Raw genomic sequence first — 20,794 nt, forward strand, 5'->3', positions numbered from 1 at the left:
AACAAACATCTGATGGTCGAATTTACCCCATCTTACAGCAACTACAATGGAGGCCTCCGTGATTCCTGGATTTTTATAAATGTGCTTATTGACTGAGATGCATACCACATTTTAAAACATCTTTCCTTTAGAAGAACCCAGTTTAAAGAGGAGAAGCTTTTGAACCAGATGACTATAATGAAGGCAGTTTCCATGTTTTATACTAAAATGAGTCATCTTATTCAAATTTCATGATACATTTGGCACAACAAAAGGAAAAATAAAAACCTTTCTTAATGTATTCTTTGTAACTTATCCTGAATGACCAATTCCTTTATTCCTCTGACTCTGGCAAGAATCTGTGTAATAACAGTCTCCACTGAAACTCATGGCCAATTGAAGCAGTGACTTAGCTATTCCCTTGTAACTTGGGAGCAGAAAGAATCACTTTGTGTGCCAAGTAGTACTTCCTTATTTCCTAGTTTCCAAATATGAGAGTTACATAGCATTTTCACATGTACACTCAACCTTTACAAATGAAAGACCTGACACAGAATGATTTGTTTGCATAATCAGCCTCTTAAGTATATATGAACATACTTATGACTTGTGTTTTCAAATAATTCTAAAATAAATAGAAGTGGATGGATATGTGTAAAACATGGCATTATGATTTCTGTCTGAACTAGATGCTGACTATGAAATTGGAATGAATTTCCAAGTAGATGATAAGTTTGGTCTCTTGCATCTTGATCTTCATGCTGAGTTTTTCATTGTGGTGAAGAAACAACAATAATTTGTGTGAAAATTTGTTTGGCAGGGAGTGGGAGGGGTCTACAACCTGAACCATAAAATAGAACAAATGTAATGCTCTTGGCTAATCAGTAGGGAGACCAAAAGAGACTCTATATGAATTAATGGGAGGTTACATTATCATTATTAGAAAAGCAAGGAAGTAAATAAACAAAGCAGGTCTACACTTTTTTGATAGTTGACCTTAAATTTCATTTTCATTTGCTGGAGTAACAAAAGTTGTATTTAATTTTTTAAATATTTATTAATACATTTTAATGTATTACATACATTGGGTGTTATATTCATACATGCATAAAACATATTTTGATTATTGCTATCCCACCACTACCCACCCTCCGCCACCCCTCCCCACCCTTCACCACCCCTCTCATCTCCCCCAATTCCCCCCTCATCATTAAGCCTCCCTTCTATATTCTTGTCTATTTTTTTCTAGATTTCACATATGAGAGAAAACATGTGATTCTTTCTGAGTTGTATATTTATTTCTATTTAATGCATGGCATTTAACACTTATCTACATGTTGTTAAAAGCCCCACCATACTCAGTGTCTAGTGCTCACTCATAATAGCATATTAAACCATTATAGAATTGCCTCATTACTTGTCTCTCTGCTCGTATAGATTATAAGCTTAGTGATGGGAGGTGTATTATTTTTGAACACATTATATGCTAAAATTGAGATCTAAAAAGTGTATGTAATACTTTGTTTTACCTGTGGTACTTACTCATTCATTGAACAAATATTCATTAGATTCCCAGTTTGTACCAGATAATGTACTAAATGCTGATCATGCAGTAGAGAACCAAAGAAATGTGTTCTCCTTCATATTTCTTATTTAAATGTTAAGCAAGGAATAAAAGTGCTTAAGTTCATATATAATTATCAAAATCATTGATAGATCAGTGTTTAATTTTGTTTCAAGAAAATGTACTCTTCATAAAAGTATTAAGAAGCGAAAAAAATGCCTCAGAAAAAAACTAACTCCCATTTTTAATAATGAATAATTATAATACATTTATGAGCTACAATAGTGTCACAAAATAGTGACAATCATGTTACAAAAGCAACAATTATATCCCTTCTACACCTTTGTGAAGTTCTCCTACACCTTTGTGAAGCTTTACTTAGGGGAGATACAGACTAAGACAGATGCCTTCTCCAAAATAAGAACATGAAGCACTTCCTAAACATCATTTTGTGCTCACTCAAAAAAGCAACAATTATATCCCTTCCCAGAAAAAAATGAGAAATTTGTAAGAAAAGCAGCCCTTTAACCTCATTTACTTCAAAGAGGATCAGAATAAAATAATACATGCTACCAGTTATGGAGTGCTTGAAGATATTTAGCATTTCCAAAAACTAGCTTTGTATCATTTTATTATTTGCTAATTCTGTAAACTTTCATATCAATTTCCAAGTACCCTCCTTTAAATTGAAAATTTTATCTATCCAAAAGTAATCGCTGACATGTGAATATTCCTCTACTTAATATAAGAATTGGTATCTTTTTACTAAAAAAAACAATCTACAGATGGTATTTAAGTGGAAAAATAAGAGTAACAAAGAAGGACTAAATCTCTAAAGAGATATGATGACTTTAAATTATCCAGGTCCCAGATCAAGTATTAGCACAGTTTATGACTATGAATGGCAATGATATAAATCTTTCAAAATCTATTTGCATACCACTTGGGAACTACTCAAAGTTCCCTTTCATTTCAGCCACTGGTACAGAGATAAAACAGAGCTGAGCAGGTTTCAAGCAGCTTTCCACAAACACAGGACAACACTTCATCTCCTCAGAGCTCCCAACATCACACTCCCTGCCTAGGGTCAACCTGCACCTCAGGGTGAAGCTCAGTAGGCCCCAAAGAAAGAGGAGACAATGCCTATGGCTCCACCTTAACCCAGGGGAAAAGGGTGCCTCAGTGCTTCCCCTTTCATCTCAGGCAGGGCAGTCCTGAGCCACATTTGTGAAGTTTCTTAAAGATCTCAATGCTGTCCACAGTGGCTGCCAACAAGATAAAGCTCCTTTGTTTTTAAGTTCTCTCCTGTCCTGTTTTCTTTTCCTTTCCCTCCTGTCTGCTCCGGTTGCATCTTATGTAAAATAAATAAATAACAATAATAAAAAGTCCCCTTCTTCTACACCTTTGTGAAGTTTTGCTCAGGGGAGATACAGACTAAGACAGACGCCTTCTCCAAAATAAGAACATGAAGCACTTCCTAAACATCATTTTTTGCTCACTCATAACAACTTAACCAGTAAGAACACTTTAGAAGAATATTTGGGACCGTTAATCTTTTATGATGATTGCACAATCAATTATCTGCATTAATCTCCAATTCAGCAACCAAGAGTTTTTGCATTCATTATTTCTGATAGCTTATTTTTGCTTATTTTCATTAAATTAATTAAGTGAATATTTTACCTGCTGAGTGAGTAAATTAAGGCTTTTGTGGATTTCTGGGAAGGAGACCAAAGTTACTGAAATGACTTTGAGAAGGAATTTTTGTGGTTTTCTAGCTCACCTATTCTATAGAAAAACTCACTGGGTAATTAAATTGGAAATGGGGAACTTTTTAACCTGACTGCCCCTCCCCCAAAAAACCATGTGTGACCTTTCAACTTTCTACTGAGACAAACTTTAAAACTACAAAGAAAAGACTAATTTTGGATCCAATTGCCTGCAGTGCTCATTGAAATCTCAGCCTTGAGATGCGGTTGATCACCAGGACTCAACTTTCTCAACATTATGATTTATTTGGTATTTTAACATGTTGCTTTTTGCATATGTATATTTGTAACTTAGATCCATCATAGGTTTTCATAGAAAGTGCAGTGGGGGTATTGATTTTCCTGATCATCTACCTTTCTAAACTACTGGCTTCTTTCCTATTTTTAAAATAGAAATAATAGCCATATTATAGTCAGTAAAAATTTCCCCCCATATATTCATGGGACATTTCTCATGGGAGAAATAAATGATACTGATTTTTCTCTTTTAAGATCTGTGCTTATCTTTGATATTTGAGGTTCTGTGTGAAAGGCTTAAAAGGATTTCAAGAAAGACTGAATAGAAACAATAATTGAACAATTTACTTCTAGCTTTTTAAATCTTCTATTCTCTGGAGATTCAAAACAATTATTATAAATGTTTGGAAGACTCGAGACCCTCATCTTTAAAATGGAGAAAACAAAAGCGGCTGTCCCCTAAGGTTGTGTAGATTCAATACAATGAGCTGAGGTTCAGCATACAAGGACTTAACAGGTGCTGTCTTTTTCAATATCATCCCAATCATCTCATCATTGCCATAGTCATTTTCAGAATACCCAATGGCAAAGAACAGGAAAACTCTTAAATGTGGATTATTCATTTCCTCCAAGCAACAATCTTATGAGGCAGTGGTGACTCTCTCAAATTTATAGGTGAGGAAACTAAGGAAGTTCAAATAAATCTCCCACTAAATTCCTAAGTAACAGAGCTGTAATGTAAGCCTGTGTCTGGTGTTAGACCAGGACGCAAGAAAAGACCACTGACTCCAATTAAAATCAAATTAAAGCAAGCTTATTATTTTGACTGGCCGGACTGCCTTTTCCTCCCAAAACGGCAGGAACAAGACAGCAGCCCCACCTTTCCTGCAGCCCAGCTTTATAGCCCAGAAAGTTACACAAAAGGGGGGTTACAGATAACAGGACTCTGACAAGCATCACACTAATGGTAGTTTACATTTTTTGCTGGCCCCAACATCAGAATTTATGAAGCCCATTAGAGCCTCAGAGAGGGTCGTTGTCTGGCCAGGGAAGGCCAATATTTATGAGGTGTCACTAAAGTTTCAGAGAGGGCTGCTATCTGGTCAGAGAGCCAGGCATGGGTGAGTTCAAGGCACGGGCAGGCATTCCAAGCAGGTTCAGAATTTGCAGTAATTTATAGTAAAGCCGAAATTAGCTTTTCATGGCTTTGTGGTGAGAGGGCTCCCAATTTAATAAAAGATCAGGTTGGGTTTATCATTCCCCCCTTTTCTTATGTGTCCCTTTCAAATCTTTGATAGGGTAGGGGAAGAGCACTGAGGGAATTTTAATCCCTCAGGTAACAGTCTCCAAATTTTTAGAACTCACCCAAAACCGGTCTCCCTGATTTTACCTGACTTAATTAATTACTTATATTGATAATCTATTTATGTTTGGCTCCATTGTTGTAAGAAGACAGGCGTCACTCATTTTGGCTTCTTCTGAGCTGAGAGAGGGTGACGTGAGGGAGCACGGCGTGAGGGACATGAGTTGCCTTTTAGAAGTCAGTTCGGTTTGAAGTCTGGTTGGGGAAGAACAGGTTGTAAAGTCATCTGGGGATGGGTGCTTCTATGAGAGAAACAAAAACCATGAGTACTGAGTAAATGTTGTAGCAGCTGGAACGTGTCACTGTATAGAAGTTCCCTCACCAGGCTTTAACATTTCCAGTTATCAGGCCTGTAAATTTAACATTTAACTTTTAGTGTTACAGATGTCCTTCCCCATAAGATACAGTTTAATAATTTAATGCCATCTGATCTTGCAAAATTTTTTTACTAGTATGAGCTCTGTGTCTAATAGAGAAACCTTTAATTCTGTTACTCAGGGCTGGATAATCATACTAGCAAACATGAAGCCTACCTGTGTAGGTTAGGAATAACTGTAGGCCTTAAACTAAAAACTTCTGTCTCTGGAAGCTCCTCTTGATAGTCTCTTTTTATAGTTATCAGACATTTCTGTCTGAGAATCCTTCTTTGTAGCCTCCAGTCTTACTTATTTTGGGAGGCTAACATAAAGTGTATACCTTAAATAATAATAATAATTATTATTTTCATCATTATTATTATTTAAAATGCCCAGGAATGGCTGTATTTTGGTTTTAACGGTCTTTGCTAAGTGTTTAAGATGAAGCAGTCAAACTGACTTTTGTTTCTATCTATTGTTAACAGTCAGCTGAGCTTTTATGGGAGTCATTCCTGGGGAAACTTCTCAGTTCTGCTAGTGCCATTTGCGCTAGGATGGGTCTAGGTCTTGCTTGACCATGTGGCTTCCCTCGGAAGCACCAGGGATGTCTCCCTTCTCTGATGACTCTCCTCTTTATAGCAAATGCACTGATTGGCTTTCTGTTCTCCAGTGGTCTCATTAGTCTCCCTGATCGGGAGGTTATGTGGCCCAGAGTTGCAAAGCTCTTTAGAGAAGTCCCCTGTTCCCTGGATTCAGACTGACTCAGAGGACAAGAACCGAATATTGGTTTTTCTGGCCCTTTTAATTTAACTTTAATTTTAAAACTTAATCTTAAACATCCAGCAAATAAATTTTAACAGCCTTATATTAAGAGTACTGGGCTTTAATGTCTATAACTTTATAATTATTTATCTTTTTATTAATTGGGATCTGTATTATCCTATCTGTCTTGTAGGTGATGGCTTATTATCTCAAACTAACCCATGTTGTGTTCTTAAAGCAACACTTCTGTAAAACACTAACAGGGAATCTTTAGATCACTTATAAGGAAATTACAAAATAAAATTAACAAGAGTAAAAACACTTAGTTCGTGTAACAGCTACCCTGAATTTTTGGCTGAGTTATACATTATATCCCCTGTTTGAGATCCTAGTAATCTTGACAAAAAAAAAAACCAACAAAAAACAAATTTTTGAACATAACTTTAAATGAACTAAAATCTGGCCTACTGTTTTCATAGTCTTTCTCACATGTAGTAAGATGGGACACAGAGCCTCATCTCAGGTAAGGCAGGGCTCTTTATAATTCTTAAGTGTTTTAGTTCTAAAGCTGATCTTTGTATTTTTAATTATCATTTTACAAAGTTTACATAAATTGTTTGAGGTCACATGAACATTAGCTAACACCATTTGATATCACATTTAAAACATGAATTAAAGAAAGGCTGAAAGTTTTAACCTTTACATAGATTAGGCTCTCATTAACTTAAAAATACATTTAAATTGTTCCCCAATGTAAGAAGTAACAAAACTTTACATATCTTATTGATAACAGGTAAATAAATCCCCAATATATTTTTTTACCATACAACTTCCGAACACCAGCTTGATATAATGCTCTTTTAAAGTTTCTACCTTACAGACTTGTATACCTGGAAGATATGAGCACATTAACAGCATCACAATTACATTGATGTTTCTACATTAACCAAGCTTAGCTTTTAAAGAAATGGCAGTACAGTGCTCTAAAATAACAGTTCTTATTTAACCAGTTGTTTAATTTTTATGGTTGCTTGCTCTAGAAAAAAGTAAAACTTAATAAACACAATGTTATGGGTAAACTTATATTTTAAGAAATTTTTGTCTCTTTAACACATGACTGATTTTTACAATCTTATACAGACTTTAGTACAAACTTATACAGACCTTAGTAAATCAATCAGATATCTAACAAAAGTACTCATGAATAATCCCATATCAAATTTTCTTTACTTATTTATCAAAATATTAGACAAATGTATTGAACAGTGTAAACCATTTTTTGTTGAAGGAAAAGTCCTAGAACCAAGGCATATTAGACATTTTATAGACATTAATATTTTATGAGTTTTTTGAACACCTAGAAAAACTTGTAAGTTAAATTTAAAGACATTTATTTTTATCTGTTTATCCAATTTAAATTGAACCATTTAAATCACATGAATTAAAGATCTTTGGATCCATTTTTTTAAATTTGTTTTTATGAGCGCTCCTTATATATGTTAATTTGTATATCATATATATGATATACGGACATATGTATATATAGACATACAACACATAACAAAAGTGTGCACACATAACAATAGTAAAGGCCTTAGTAACTTTTCGCAGGTGAAATCTCCATTGCAATGTTTCAAAAACTCCACAGTTGGTCAAAGATAGGACTGATCAGAAAAACATTAACCTAGGTCTGTAGGGTCAAAATCATGAGCTCAAAAAAATACAGAATCTAAGGAAAAAAACAAGAGTCCTAGTAGAAATGACTGGCCAGTAATTAGTAAATACCATACAATTTACTTTTTTTCCTTAGGTCTCAGATCAGTCTCCTACTGAGCTTGCAGGCTTCTTTCATTTGCATTTCAACATAAGTCCTGGCTGAGGTCTGGAAGGAGCAGGGAAAAACTGCTATTCTGAGCAGACACCTCAGGCCTAAGGCATTTTAACTATAAGTCATAATTTTCAGGTTCCAATGTTGAAAATTATGATACAAGTTTAAGATACAATTCACAAAATTTTATATCTTTACATCTTGTTTTGTCAACAGATACCATACTATGATTTACTATCCTTGTCCAAATTAATGCACTGGTACACACAGTAACATTTTCCCAGGCTACCCAATTCAAAATTGGTGAAAAAAGACTGAATGATTGGGAAGTTACTTGCCAACTTGGAAGTAGAGTTCTTTAGTTTTCCATCCTAAGTATTTAAGTTCTCTGGCATGAATTATCTGAAATCATAAACTAAACAACTACCTAAACCCAACTTTTAACTGCAGCATTGTGCAATGCATCAAAAACCCATTCAGATACCAGATTGTTACAATAAAACATCATCTTTTAGATACACATTCAGCCAAGATCATTCCCAAGAAACAATTTATAATATCAACACACTATTGCACATGTCTTAAAGGGTCAGAAACAAAGACACAGGACAGACAGAGAGGAGCTCCAGACTATGGCTGACAGACAGAAACCTTTTAAAACAGAGCAGATAAGAGAAAAATCTCCTACACCAGTGGCACCATAGATGTCCCCACAAGGGGACCAGATGTTTTCACAGAGGAGCAATCTGAAATATAAAATCAAGGGTCTCCATAGCGACTTTACTGCATTAAGTGTCTCCTTTTTCTTTTTCTCTTTTCAAGAAGACAGAGGTGGCATAATCCTTACAGTGCAGGGAAAGAAGGAGGGAATCCCCGAAGCAACAGGGCTTCAGCAGCTGCTGGGAGTCCCTCAGTCCCTCCTTTTACTTACAGGATTCCACCCCAAGCACATTTCATCTCCTAACATTTCAGTAGTCAGTTCTCAAAAAGTTCTGGGGGTGGGGGGGTATCAAAATTTGTAACTGAAAGTTCGGTTCCTGACCTTAGAGCCAATTAATGCCAATTTAATAATGAGGACAGGGTTTTGAGAAAAAGAAAAAGGGAGTTTTATTGTTTTGCTAACAAATGAGAAACACCGGGAACTCTGCCCAAAGGTTGTGACTCTCTTGATCTGGAGGGACAAGGGGTTTTAAAGGAGTCTCACTTGTTAACCTGGGAGATACTCAGTTCTTAGGTCCCCAGCAGGCATTGCCCTCTGCACTAGAGGTGCTTCAAGCAGCCAGCTAGGGGCTTCTCTCCTCCTGCTTAACAAAGGGGGGTACAGTTCATCACAGTTCCTTAAAACACAGTCCAAAGGGGTGTCAGGCTGACTTGCTTTATTACCCATTTTCACGTCCAATATCCTTAAGTTTTTATCACTGAAATCACACAACAAAACGCACAAAAACAAACAAACAAAAAACATATAGAACACAGAACAAAAACAAGAAAACAGAAACCCGGCACCGAAACAGAAACAGAGGAGCAATGCAACGTCTTGCCAAAGCTCCGGGGTAGGAGTGCGTGCGTGCCCGTCGGCACCTCTCTACCCTTCCAGAGGAATTCCCTACAGAACAGAACAGAAGACAGAATGATTTCTCGTACTGTCCAGACAGGAGTATATGTGAGCCTCGCCAGGCCACCTCTCTGTCATCAGAAGAGATCTCCCTTAACCGGATATCAGATGTTATAAAGGCGCCACTTACCTATGGAGGCCTCCTCCACCAGGTGCTTGCTAATAGTTTTAGTGCGGCAGTTCACTGCAGGGTTCCGGGGACCGAAGGCTCACTCCGAGGCCTTGGAACGTCTCAAGTTGCGCACCCCCTAGAGTGGCTCTCCAGCCCGGAGCCCTGGAGCGAAAGCCGGCTTCAGAATTTCCAGCAGTCTGGTCTTGTGGTCTGGTCGGGCAGGGTCATCTCGCTGGGGAACTCCAAAATGTTAGACCAGGACGCAAGAAAAGACCACTGACTCCAATTAAAATCAAATTAAAGCAAGCTTATTATTTCGACCGGCCAGACTGCCTTTTCCTCCCAAAACAGCAGGAACAAGACAGCAGCCCCACCTTTCCTGCAGCCCAGCTTTATAGCCCAGAAAGTTACACAAAAGGGGGGTTACAGATAACAGGACTCTGACAAGCATCACACTAATGGTAGTTTACATTTTTTGCTGGCCCCAACATCAGAATTTATGAAGCCCATTAGAGCCTCAGAGAGGGTCGTTGTCTGGCCAGGGAAGGCCAATATTTATGAGGTGTCACTAAAGTTTCAGAGAGGGCTGCTATCTGGTCAGAGAGCCAGGCATGGGTGAGTTCAAGGCACGGGCAGGCATTCCAAGCAGGTTCAGAATTTGCAGTAATTTATAGTAAAGCCGAAATTAGCTTTTCATGGCTTTGTGGTGAGAAGGCTCCCAATTTAATAAAAGATCAGGTTGGGTTTATCACTGGTCAGCAACAAAGCTCATAACTTTCTACTTGATGTGGTTCTGCAAAATGTCAGAAGTCTATGAAACCAAATTCCCCACGGCACACACTTTTTTTTTTTTTTGAAATTCCCATTTCATAAAATCTGATTTTCTATTATTTGAGAATCTTTAATCCAGGGTTACTTCCCAATCAAAGCTTATATTCTGATTATTGTCTGAATTATTGGTATCAATATATGGTTACTTACTTTATATTTCTTTTGTATTCTCTATGTTGAAAATAATAACATAGTCAATATAGAATTACTGGAATAGGGAAAGATAGTATATAATTCTATAGGGTATCCTTTAATAAAGTAAAATATATATTTAACACTTTATCTCAATGAGATGGATTATATATTAAATTTCATTCTCATTAAATTTTTCATTTGTTAAAAATGAATAATATAAAGAATGAAAAAATCCTGCGGTATAAAATCGGATGTTTTAAGCACCAATCATTGATGCCTTCTCCCAGTGATATCTTGGATTTACTTATTATGAGGATTTGTGACATCTACAAAATTTCTCTCTCTCTCTCTTTCCCTCTCAACCTCTCTCTCTTTCTTTTTCCCTCTACCTCACTCTCTCTCTCCTTTTGTACTATGTATAATTGTCGAGTTAGTAAATCATGAGAACTGTGTATTCCCAGTCTGTCTGCTCCTTTCATTCCTAGTCCCCTCTTATCTGCTATCTTTATTATAATTTCAGTTGAACCCTTGCAAAAATTACCTGAAGGTGCTTTGAAATCTAGCCAAATCATGAACCACGGTGTCAAAATAAAACAACAACAACAACAGAAAAGCAATTCCTATTAGTCTGGGTGTTTCTGCTTAAAGGCTTGGGTTGCTTATGTGTCTGCATTACAGAAACATGATCTTCAGAGAGCCAAAGGTTAACATTGTATTCAATCATACCTCATTATTCCTATCAGTACTCAATGAACATCTATTTAGTGTCTGATATGTGCACAGCATTATTCTCAGTACTGAGAATAGAATATATAAAAGCCTGCCCTTATGGATCTGATAGTCTATTCACAGATGGAAAAGCAAAGCACAAGAATTGAGAGGATAAGCTAGCTGGTGAGCACCTCCAGAATAGCAGTCCTTTCTACTCACTGGGCAAAACAAAAGGAGATCTGTGGTATGGCATCAAGCCCTAACCTTAAGTCAGAAAATCTGAGTTCTAGACACTGCCCTGCCACTGCTTGTTAAGAACAACAGAGGAAACATGTCGAATCTTTTTGGAATCTAGTATTTATTCACTCATCTGTGAAGGCAGTTGATGCCAATCCTTTTGTTCACTTATCCTACGTAACCGAGCCTGAATTGTTTTAGCTTTGTGTTGAAGACCCCAACTACCTTTCTAGTTTCCCATTTCCAGTTTTCACTCCCTTATGAAGACAAACCTTCCCCTTCCTACCTGGCTAATTCCTACCAGTTCTCTAAGCCTGGCTTCATTAATTTCTTTGGGACATTTTGATTGTTGGCAATTCCCTGCCATCATAGATAACATTGTAAGACACATATCTGGTAAATTTATAATGGTATCTTTTAAAGAAACTTTTAGACGTGGAACTGCTTAAGTGAAATAAGATGACCATGTTGAGGAGGCTGATATAAATTACTAAAATGCTTTCCAAAAAAACTTGATATTCACCAGCATTTTATGAGAATGTTTGTTTTAAAATACCTTGGCTAACCATGAGTGTTATTACTTTAGGTTTTGTTTCAGCCAGTGGTTTGCTAGCACATAGGTCTCTATATCCCTTCTGTATTAGCCAGTTAGGAACACTGTCTTATTCTTTTCTTTTACTTTTTATTGATACATAATATTTTAATATTTGTACATCTTTATGTGGTACAGTGTGGTAATTTAATACATATAGATAATGTGTAATAATCATCTCAGGATATTAACTAGTTTACTCTTGACAATTAGCTTATAAGCGCCCAAAACACTAAATACCCAAAATATAATGTTAGTTGCTCTACCAATTAGTGGGACCCAGGACATTATAACATGCAATTATTTAAATGTATGCTCATATGTTTATGAATAAATGCAATGTTTGACAAAAATTGAGCTCACCTGATAACTTTCCACTATTTTTTCTAATACATGCTTCCAATGTACTGAGATCTCAGAAGATGATAAGACTTTTACACCTACTTCTGTGGGGGCTTCACTGGGAGCTGAAATTTGATGAGAACATTACATTTTAGATACTTACATAAAGAGATTTGAATAAAACTGTTTGCTATATGAATGAATTAGAACTATCACATTTGAAAAATAAATTAGTTTTACTATATCTTCCTTTATTTTTATTATGTTTATTATTACTATGTACACACATTTTCTTACACATGAATGATAATGTAGACATACAATTATTCATGTACTTTTACAAATTATAGAAAGCTTTGTGGATTTCCAGGATACCTTTGAACAAGAAATACATTAATTTGTTTTTATTTCACCCAACTGATATTTTTAAGAAGGCCTCCTTATGTAAATTAAAACTATATTTATCTATTCTACCTTACCAAAAGAACTTCAGTATTTACTATACAAATTATTCATTATAATGAGTTTTCTCCTACTTGTTATTCATAATTAACAATACATAGCAATATAATTAATAAAACTTTCTTCTTTTATGTTCAAGCTAAGAGTTAAAAAAAAGAATGTATGATCCTTTGAAACAAGTTGTGACATCCACTGTTTCTTGGGCTCAGGAAAGCTTTTATATGTCTAATCTTACAACTGGGCATCAAGTCAAATATGTATCAAAAAGCCTCTGTTCAGGGACAAAAAGTAATTTACATCCATTATGAAATTTACACAAAGAAACCAGGGAAACATTTAAGCAGGGGTGATCAATTTTTATTGTCTTTCATTAAAAAGGCATAATCCTATTTAATGTTAAAAAATGTTCTGCATATGAACACTGTTGCCTTTCCAAATCAAGGTAAACACGTAGCACTGTGATTGATTTCCTAGAAGTAGAAGATTAACAACTTATGCAAGTTTCAGCACATGCAAGTTTTATGAGACTCATGAAATATTTAGGAAAGAAATATAATTAAACACAAATGGCCATGACTCCATAGATGACAAGCATGGCCTTTTGCCTAGAAGCTTACTTTAGCATCAAATACAGCAGTAAAAAATGATATTGGATGAGAAGATAACTTGTAAAATACTTTTAACTTTCATTTTCTCCAGGAGATGTAGTCATGTTTTTCAAGTTATTAAAACTGAGTCAAGTTATCACATTTCTACTGAATAAGTACAGGAATAGAGAATGTAAGATTTGTCATCAGGACTTTTCCATGGCTTGATTATAAACAAATTATTTCTGCTTTTTATTCTTTCAAGGTATTTAGCTGAGCTAAATGACTCATATGGCTGCCTTTCACATGTGCATTCTTGAATACATATTATATATATTTAGAGTATGCAACATGATGTTATGAGATACTACATATACAATGGAATAACAGAATTGGTAAGATTATTTGAATATATATTACATTTTTTAACAAATATGAAAGCTAATGAGTCTATGACTGAGGATCATATTAGAGAAGTTCAGTTGAATTCTAAGGGACATTTCTGTTTATTTTGAAGTAACAATAATGCAAATTGGATAAACCATTAGATGGAGCCTTTTTTCCTCTAAGAGAGTAGAAGAATACCTCACACAGTTCTAGTTTTCAAAATCTTCCACTTGAGTGTTTGCAAGGGGAAATTGTCTAAGGGTAAATGTGTTAGATCAGAAGTCAATAAAATCTCTATTTGCTTCATTAGTCATTAATTATTTACACAGTGCATATGAGTAAGAAGACATAATGTGGACATTTTATCACTTTTTAACAGGAATATAAATTTAAAAATCTTAGCAGCTTAAATAGGAAATCATAGGAAATAAGGTAACTATGTTAAAAACTGTATGTCATTTACCATAAAAGTCCTCTATAAGCACGATTAATTTAGTTTCTAGAAAAACAGAGAGCCAGTATCAATATTTTTTCCCTAAATGGCCTATAGGACAAAAATTTTCCTTTAAAAGAAAAAAATTTCAACTGATTTTCTGATTCCTCTTTTATATAATCATGTTTAGATACCCACTAATAAAATTTCAGCATGCTATTATAATTAAAAAGAAAACTTACTTGAATGCTGCAGTCACACAAATTTTGTGATATAATTTTGAGCAATTTTATAAGCAATACATATGTTCTAGAGTCTTATGTAGTAGTATGTACAAAGATAAGTTCCAATCCAGTTTTGGAGAATTTTGACAACCACGTTATAATTAAGAGGCAAGGAACAGAAGTCTAGTCAACTACATTGGACTTGATCTAAAGGATGAACAAAAGCATGAGTAACACTCTTGTCATTTACGTGGAGAGACTGGCATTTTATTTTGGCTCAAAATTTGTGAAAGGTGTAGTACTATAGAAGGATCTTCATAAGTAAGACCTGACAGAAAACAAACTGAATGCCAAAGAATTAGATTCCATCTGCCTCACCACATTGGCAAGGCCTCTGTCTTACCGTCTTGTGCTGAATTAATGACTGCTATGAGGCTGTAGGGTCCATCTCCTTTGTTGTTGAAGGCTTTCACTTTGACTTGAAACGCAGTGGAAGGGCTCATGTTTTCATCTTTATGGACATATCGGCCAGTGTCTGGATTAGTAACTGTGATTTTTTCCATTCTTCTCCATCAAATGGTTTAAATGCCACTATGTAACCAAAATTGTTACCATAGTGGTATTCTCTTGATAAAGGCTAAATAGAGGTTAAAATATTAAATAGGTTTTAGTGATAAAGTTAGCAGTGAGAAAAATCCTGTGAGAATAAATATTCACATAGAAGCATGCTTTCCCTTAAAATGTATTTGCTCATAAGTTAGTACTGGGGGAACATGCCAGAGAAAAATCATGCTCAACATGTGATGACCTCATTGACCAAGAGGCATCCTTGCTATTTCTCAAACATCCCAGGGGCTCCTGCCTTGGACCTTCCCATTTTCAATTTCTCTGCCTGAGATGCAAATAGATTCCTCCCAAGCTTTCTTGAGCCTTCAAGAACACTGATTCTCAGGCCCTATCCTTAGAAACTTGATTTTGAATTTTAGGAGAATTTCTAATTCAAAATTTTTTCACAAAGCTCATTTTATTGGGAAGCAGATATCCACAGGGTTTACAAAAACCATGCCATATGGAAAAGAGTACAATGTCCTGATTTTTATATTTTTATTTTGAGACATTACATTGACAGTAAAACTCGGGAATAAATAATTGGAGACTCAGACAAGCAAAAGGCAGGGTTTTTTCTTTTTCTTTCTTTTTTTCTTTTCCTTTCTTTCATTGTTTCTTTTTTAAAAATCTTGCTTAAAAATCTATTTAAGTGCCAAACATAATATGTGACTACAGAGGACAGAATAAAGTCACCTGAATATGCTCTTACTTAATAAATCAGTCTAATTCATGTAAAGACTAAAACCTGTCTTTTTTCTTGTGGTCCTCAAATCCTTTGGAGCCTAAATTGTGTTCCTCAAATATCTGCAGTACTTAAACATTAAAAATCTGGACCGTATAAATGAATTTATGGAGTGTTACCTGGATAAGTGCCAGATGCCTACTTCAGGTAATTCTGTGCTATCACAGTTTTCCCCACACCCTCCCAATTTCCCTCCCACCTCAAAAATCAACAAATACTATATCTGATATAGAAGTTCTCCTTTGGATAAAGAAAATGTAATAAACTGTTTGGATTACTCAGTAACAGTCCCCTGGATGACTTCTAAGACTCATCTATCATGATGGATTACACTAGTAAGAAACAATCTCCAATTTAAAAAATGGGTTTGGATAGAACGTCTGCAAATTGAATCTTTGGAGTTCAGATTGTCCAGAGAAAAAGTTATAAATTATAACTGGGTTACCAGACCACAGTGAATTTAAAATATTTCTGGAATCAGAGAGTTGAATATTTAATCATCTAGGCTACTGCATCCCTTGGTGTTCAGGACCCTTTTTTTGCATAGGATCTGCCCACCTTAGCCTTTGCAAGCCAGAGAAAGAAAAAGAAGCAATTCACTCTTGTTTGTGGATTGAGAATTCTGCTTTGTTTTGAATTTATTTCAGAAAATAAAATGTGTTTGCAGTTCAGTATAGAAGTACCCTATAATATGTTCAATTCAATCAATACTTACTGCCCATGTTATTGTCAGCTCTCTGTTGCTTCCACCTCCACCTCCCACATCTGAAGGAGCCACATTTGGTGCTGAAACAAACAAACAAACATATGAAACAACAAAAACAGAGACTATGTAATTTTTTTTTCTGATGATAGTGTTCTTATTTACCACAGAAAACATGATTTTTTTCTTTCACTAGGAAAAACAAGCTGCCTGCATGATCCCACTCAATTATAATAACAATGGCTCACAGTAGCTGTAATAATCTGTTTTACTGCCAAGATAAAAATTGACTCTGTGCCATAGGAAATGTGCCGGTTTCCTTCAGCAAAGGAGAATGAAGAAAACTGGCCTCATCCATCTTTTGTGTGATGTGTCCTTCCATTTAAAATGATTTTTTAAGAATATATATATTCTATTGGAAAATATTTTAGAGCTCTCACTTGAAACCCTACAAATTTCCCACAACTTACTGTTTTGCCAGTTTTATACTTCATTCTACAAAATAAATATTAAGATTCCATACATTTATATTAACATTGGATAATGTTTCCCCAAATATGTGGATATAAGAAAAATGCAATAAATCTAATATTATCTCTTATGCTCTCATTTCCAATTCCTAAGTCTCTTTTGGAAGCTTGCCCCATCAGTGACTCCAATCCTTCTGTTCCAGAACCTCTTACATCATCTTTCAGTCTCAATCTCTGCTGGAGAGTTTTCTCACTGTGCAGTCTCTCTGCTCTGAAGAACTTTCTTGTAATGCTGCTTCCCTCTTAATCCCCAACCCATCACACCCTTTCCTGTCACTGAAGTGTGTGAAAGAACGAACACATGACTGTCTTTTGTATTCATTACATAATCACTTTTTAACAACCCTCAATCTGTTTCCACTTCTTCATATTCCTAAAATCCCTATTTCACAAAATTGATCTTAACTGCCAAGTCCAATGGGTTCCTTTTTTTTGATTTTCTCATTCCTTGAAATCCCTTCAGGGTAGACACTGTATCTTGTTAGAAGTGTAGACATGGCCTCTAACTGGAGATGTGCAGATGAATGATGCTTTGTCTGTTTTGAGCATGCCCCAGCTACTGGCTGCCTAGGGAGAGGTCTGGGTTTCCATAAGCTGTGTACATTCCCCATGCAAATGTGTTGGCTCAGTGGGAGATATTATTCCCAAATTGGTTAACCCTTCCAAGAGATGAACTGTCATTTCTTCTCAATTCCCTTTCCAAGGTGACATGGTCATATCTTCCTCAGAATCGTCTTAGCAAGGTAACATTTACTGAAGTACAGAACCTAACAAATAATTATGATTAAAAAAGACAAGCCTCAAAACATTATGTTAGCTATGTAAGTTCTTAGATGAGATATGTAGATTTATTGCACAGAAACAAAATGCATGCTTTCCCTTATATTTATAAAACTATATGATGATTTCCTTTTCTCATGAAAAAAACCTGAGTGATTTCAATTCATTATTCAACTGTTACCACAGTGAATGTCAGAAGGTAAAATTCAGTGCACAGGGTTGTTAAAAGTGAAGTTGTTTGTAGCTCTTTAAAACACATATTGAAGACTAGGATATTAAAATAACTCTGGAAACACTTCTAACTCCATAACTCATGTTCTAAAGTTAAAATTCCACATGCTATAGAAAAACAAAAAAGGTTATTGTCTAATAATCAATGAGTAAAGGGTTTTTTTTGCAAATAATTGCAAAAATACCTCTAAAATAATAAACTATACCACAATTAGTTGAATCAAACACTGCCTTCCTTGGGACAAGTATATTAGTTAGGATGTTACATTATAATTTATAATGTAATTAATGCATTTCATTATAATCATTTTTAACCTTATGATAAGAACAGAGCGAAAGAGTGTGTTTACATTGCCACTTTATGTTTAAGTGCTTTTTAACATGCTTCAAACAAATAATTCAGAATTGATTTGCTCCTCAAATATTGCCTGTTGGGCTCATGTTGCTGAAAACAAGACAATGAAGAAAAGCACAGAAGTAAAAGTAATAAAAAGTAGCTTTGTTTTGATATCTTACTTAGATTATTGACTTAATTTCCCCCATGTTGCCTTAAATATTCACCAGTAGCCTTAGCAGATTTGGGGAATTTTTCACAGATGCAGTTAGCACATAGCCTACCCATCTAACTTGAATCTGAGAACAGAGCAGTTAGATGCTGTTTTGTTTTGTTTTCCTCCTGTTGGCCCTGGTAACACAGGAGGACCTGGCCACATGGTGACTTTTTTAGGCAAGTAAATCACCATAAGCACAAGGAAGTCTGTTTAGCTCCAGGCTTCAGCACACTGAACAGAAAACAAACTGGACATTCTTTAAATAATAAATCATTAAAACGAATTTAAGCTAATATTTTAAAAAATGCTAAAATATTAATAATGAATAAGCAATATTTATAATTTTACTATGAAAGGTAAAAACAGTGGGATATTTTAACACATTCTTTTGCCATCATTTCAGTCTGACTGCGATTCCCTTGAGGTTTTTTATAAGAGTGACTCTGTATTACAGTCACAGGTTTAGAAAACTTAAAAAAGAAAATCAAGTTATTGCCATGATTATCTTTCCTATGAAAAGAAGCTAATACTGCCAATCTCCCTTTTATATTTCAATATAAAACAATTTGTATATAAACATCACTTAAACAATTTGTATATAAATATCACTTTGGGCTTTGATGTTTTATGTAACAGTGTTGAAACTGGCTTGTAACAAAACCAAAATTATGAAAATAGAATATATAAAGATTAGATCTTGACTCAGAATATATTAACTACTTATTTGTTGCTAATTATTTCCTTGACTTGAAAAGTCACTTTTAGACAAAAAATTTAAACATGAATGTAAATTTTCAGCTTAAGTTGCATCAAAAGTTCAATATGATTTAAAGCAAATATCTTAGTAAGAGATTTTAAATGGTTCCATAAGTATTATTCTAAGAGATTACAATTTAACACCTAGTTTTATTCTATTTTTATGTCTTTATGTTTAAGCACTTAAATATATAATTCTGAAAAACTCTTTTTTCTATTTTTTTACATTTTTAAATCTTTTATTGATTTTATTTTTTTAATACACAACAGCAGTGGAATGCATTACAATTCTTATTACCTATATAGAGCACAATTTTTTGTATCTCTATATATAAGGTATGTTCACACCAATTTATGCCTTTATACATGTACTTTGTTTGTTTTTTTTGCATTACAATTCTTAATACACATATACACCACAATTTTTCATATCTCTGTTTGTATATAAAGTATGTTGACATCCAATTCAAGTCTTCATACATGTACTTTGTATAATGATGTCCTTCACATTCCACCATCTTTGCTAATCCCCTGCCCCCTCTTTTTTCCTCCCACCCCTCTTCCATATCTAGTGAAAAATAAAATGAAACAAATTGTAAAATATTTGGATATTCAAATAGAAGTAGTTCTTTGTAACTCATGAGATCCTACATTGATGGCGGAGCAGATTGCTAGCAGTTCTAATGCACCTACTATATTAAATTGATATTCTTCCATTATAGATAAAAATAAAGAAATTTCAAGATAGCTCTCAAAAATATTAATGTTTCAGCATCTTATCAGGCAGAGATCGGAGGTTTGTTTGTTATTATAGGCTTTGTTTTCAAATAGGAAATTATAACAGGAGAGTAGAGTAAGTATATTACTTGCTCAATGCAATGATCCTATAAGAAAAGTCAGTTGTAGATCGTGGTTAGATAGGCAAAAAACAATGCTATAAATTGAAATAATTATATGCAGAATAAAATTCATAAGTAAAATCCAAACCAGTAATGGATTATTTCTTTAAATAAAGTAAAATATTTGTTACTTTCTAGTTTACCTTTCTGTGTGTATGAAAACCAAAATCACCTAATACAGATGTTAAGCTTGTTTTCAAACAAAACAAAATATATTTGGTAGTAGATACTTCTAAATCATAAATATGTAAATCCCACTGTTGCTTTGATCACACCTTCCTTTCACCATCTGCTATTAATGACTGGTAGTTAGTACTGCCAGCTTATCCTCCTTATTTCTCCCTTTTTTCTTCTACAAATAATTTTGAGTAACTATGGACAATATGCTGTGTTAAGCACTAAAGATAACAATATAAATACAATTTGCTTCAAGTCCTGAAGATGTTCTTTATGATGGTAGAGGTTAA

The 20,794-nt window shown here is 34.7% G+C and overlaps 2 long non-coding RNA genes across 2 annotated transcripts; both read right to left on the reverse strand.

Moving 5' to 3' along the window:
- Nucleotides 1-4,712: 4,712 nt before the first annotated feature.
- Nucleotides 4,713-9,930, reverse strand: LOC144373067 (uncharacterized). The gene is made up of 3 exons (XR_013432866.1): nucleotides 9,604-9,930; nucleotides 6,853-6,920; nucleotides 4,713-5,154 (listed from the first exon to the last, which is right to left on the reverse strand). It is a non-coding gene; the product is annotated as an uncharacterized LOC144373067 (long non-coding RNA).
- Nucleotides 9,931-12,457: 2,527 nt separating this feature from the next.
- On the reverse strand, nucleotides 12,458-16,671 carry LOC144373066 (uncharacterized). The gene is made up of 3 exons (XR_013432865.1): nucleotides 16,593-16,671; nucleotides 14,930-15,163; nucleotides 12,458-12,558 (listed from the first exon to the last, which is right to left on the reverse strand). It is a non-coding gene; the product is annotated as an uncharacterized LOC144373066 (long non-coding RNA).
- Between the last annotated feature and the right edge of the window lie 4,123 nt (nucleotides 16,672-20,794).

This window comes from Ictidomys tridecemlineatus, unplaced genomic scaffold (assembly GCF_052094955.1).
Source record: "Ictidomys tridecemlineatus isolate mIctTri1 unplaced genomic scaffold, mIctTri1.hap1 Scaffold_222, whole genome shotgun sequence".
Lineage (NCBI taxonomy): Eukaryota > Metazoa > Chordata > Mammalia > Rodentia > Sciuridae > Ictidomys > Ictidomys tridecemlineatus.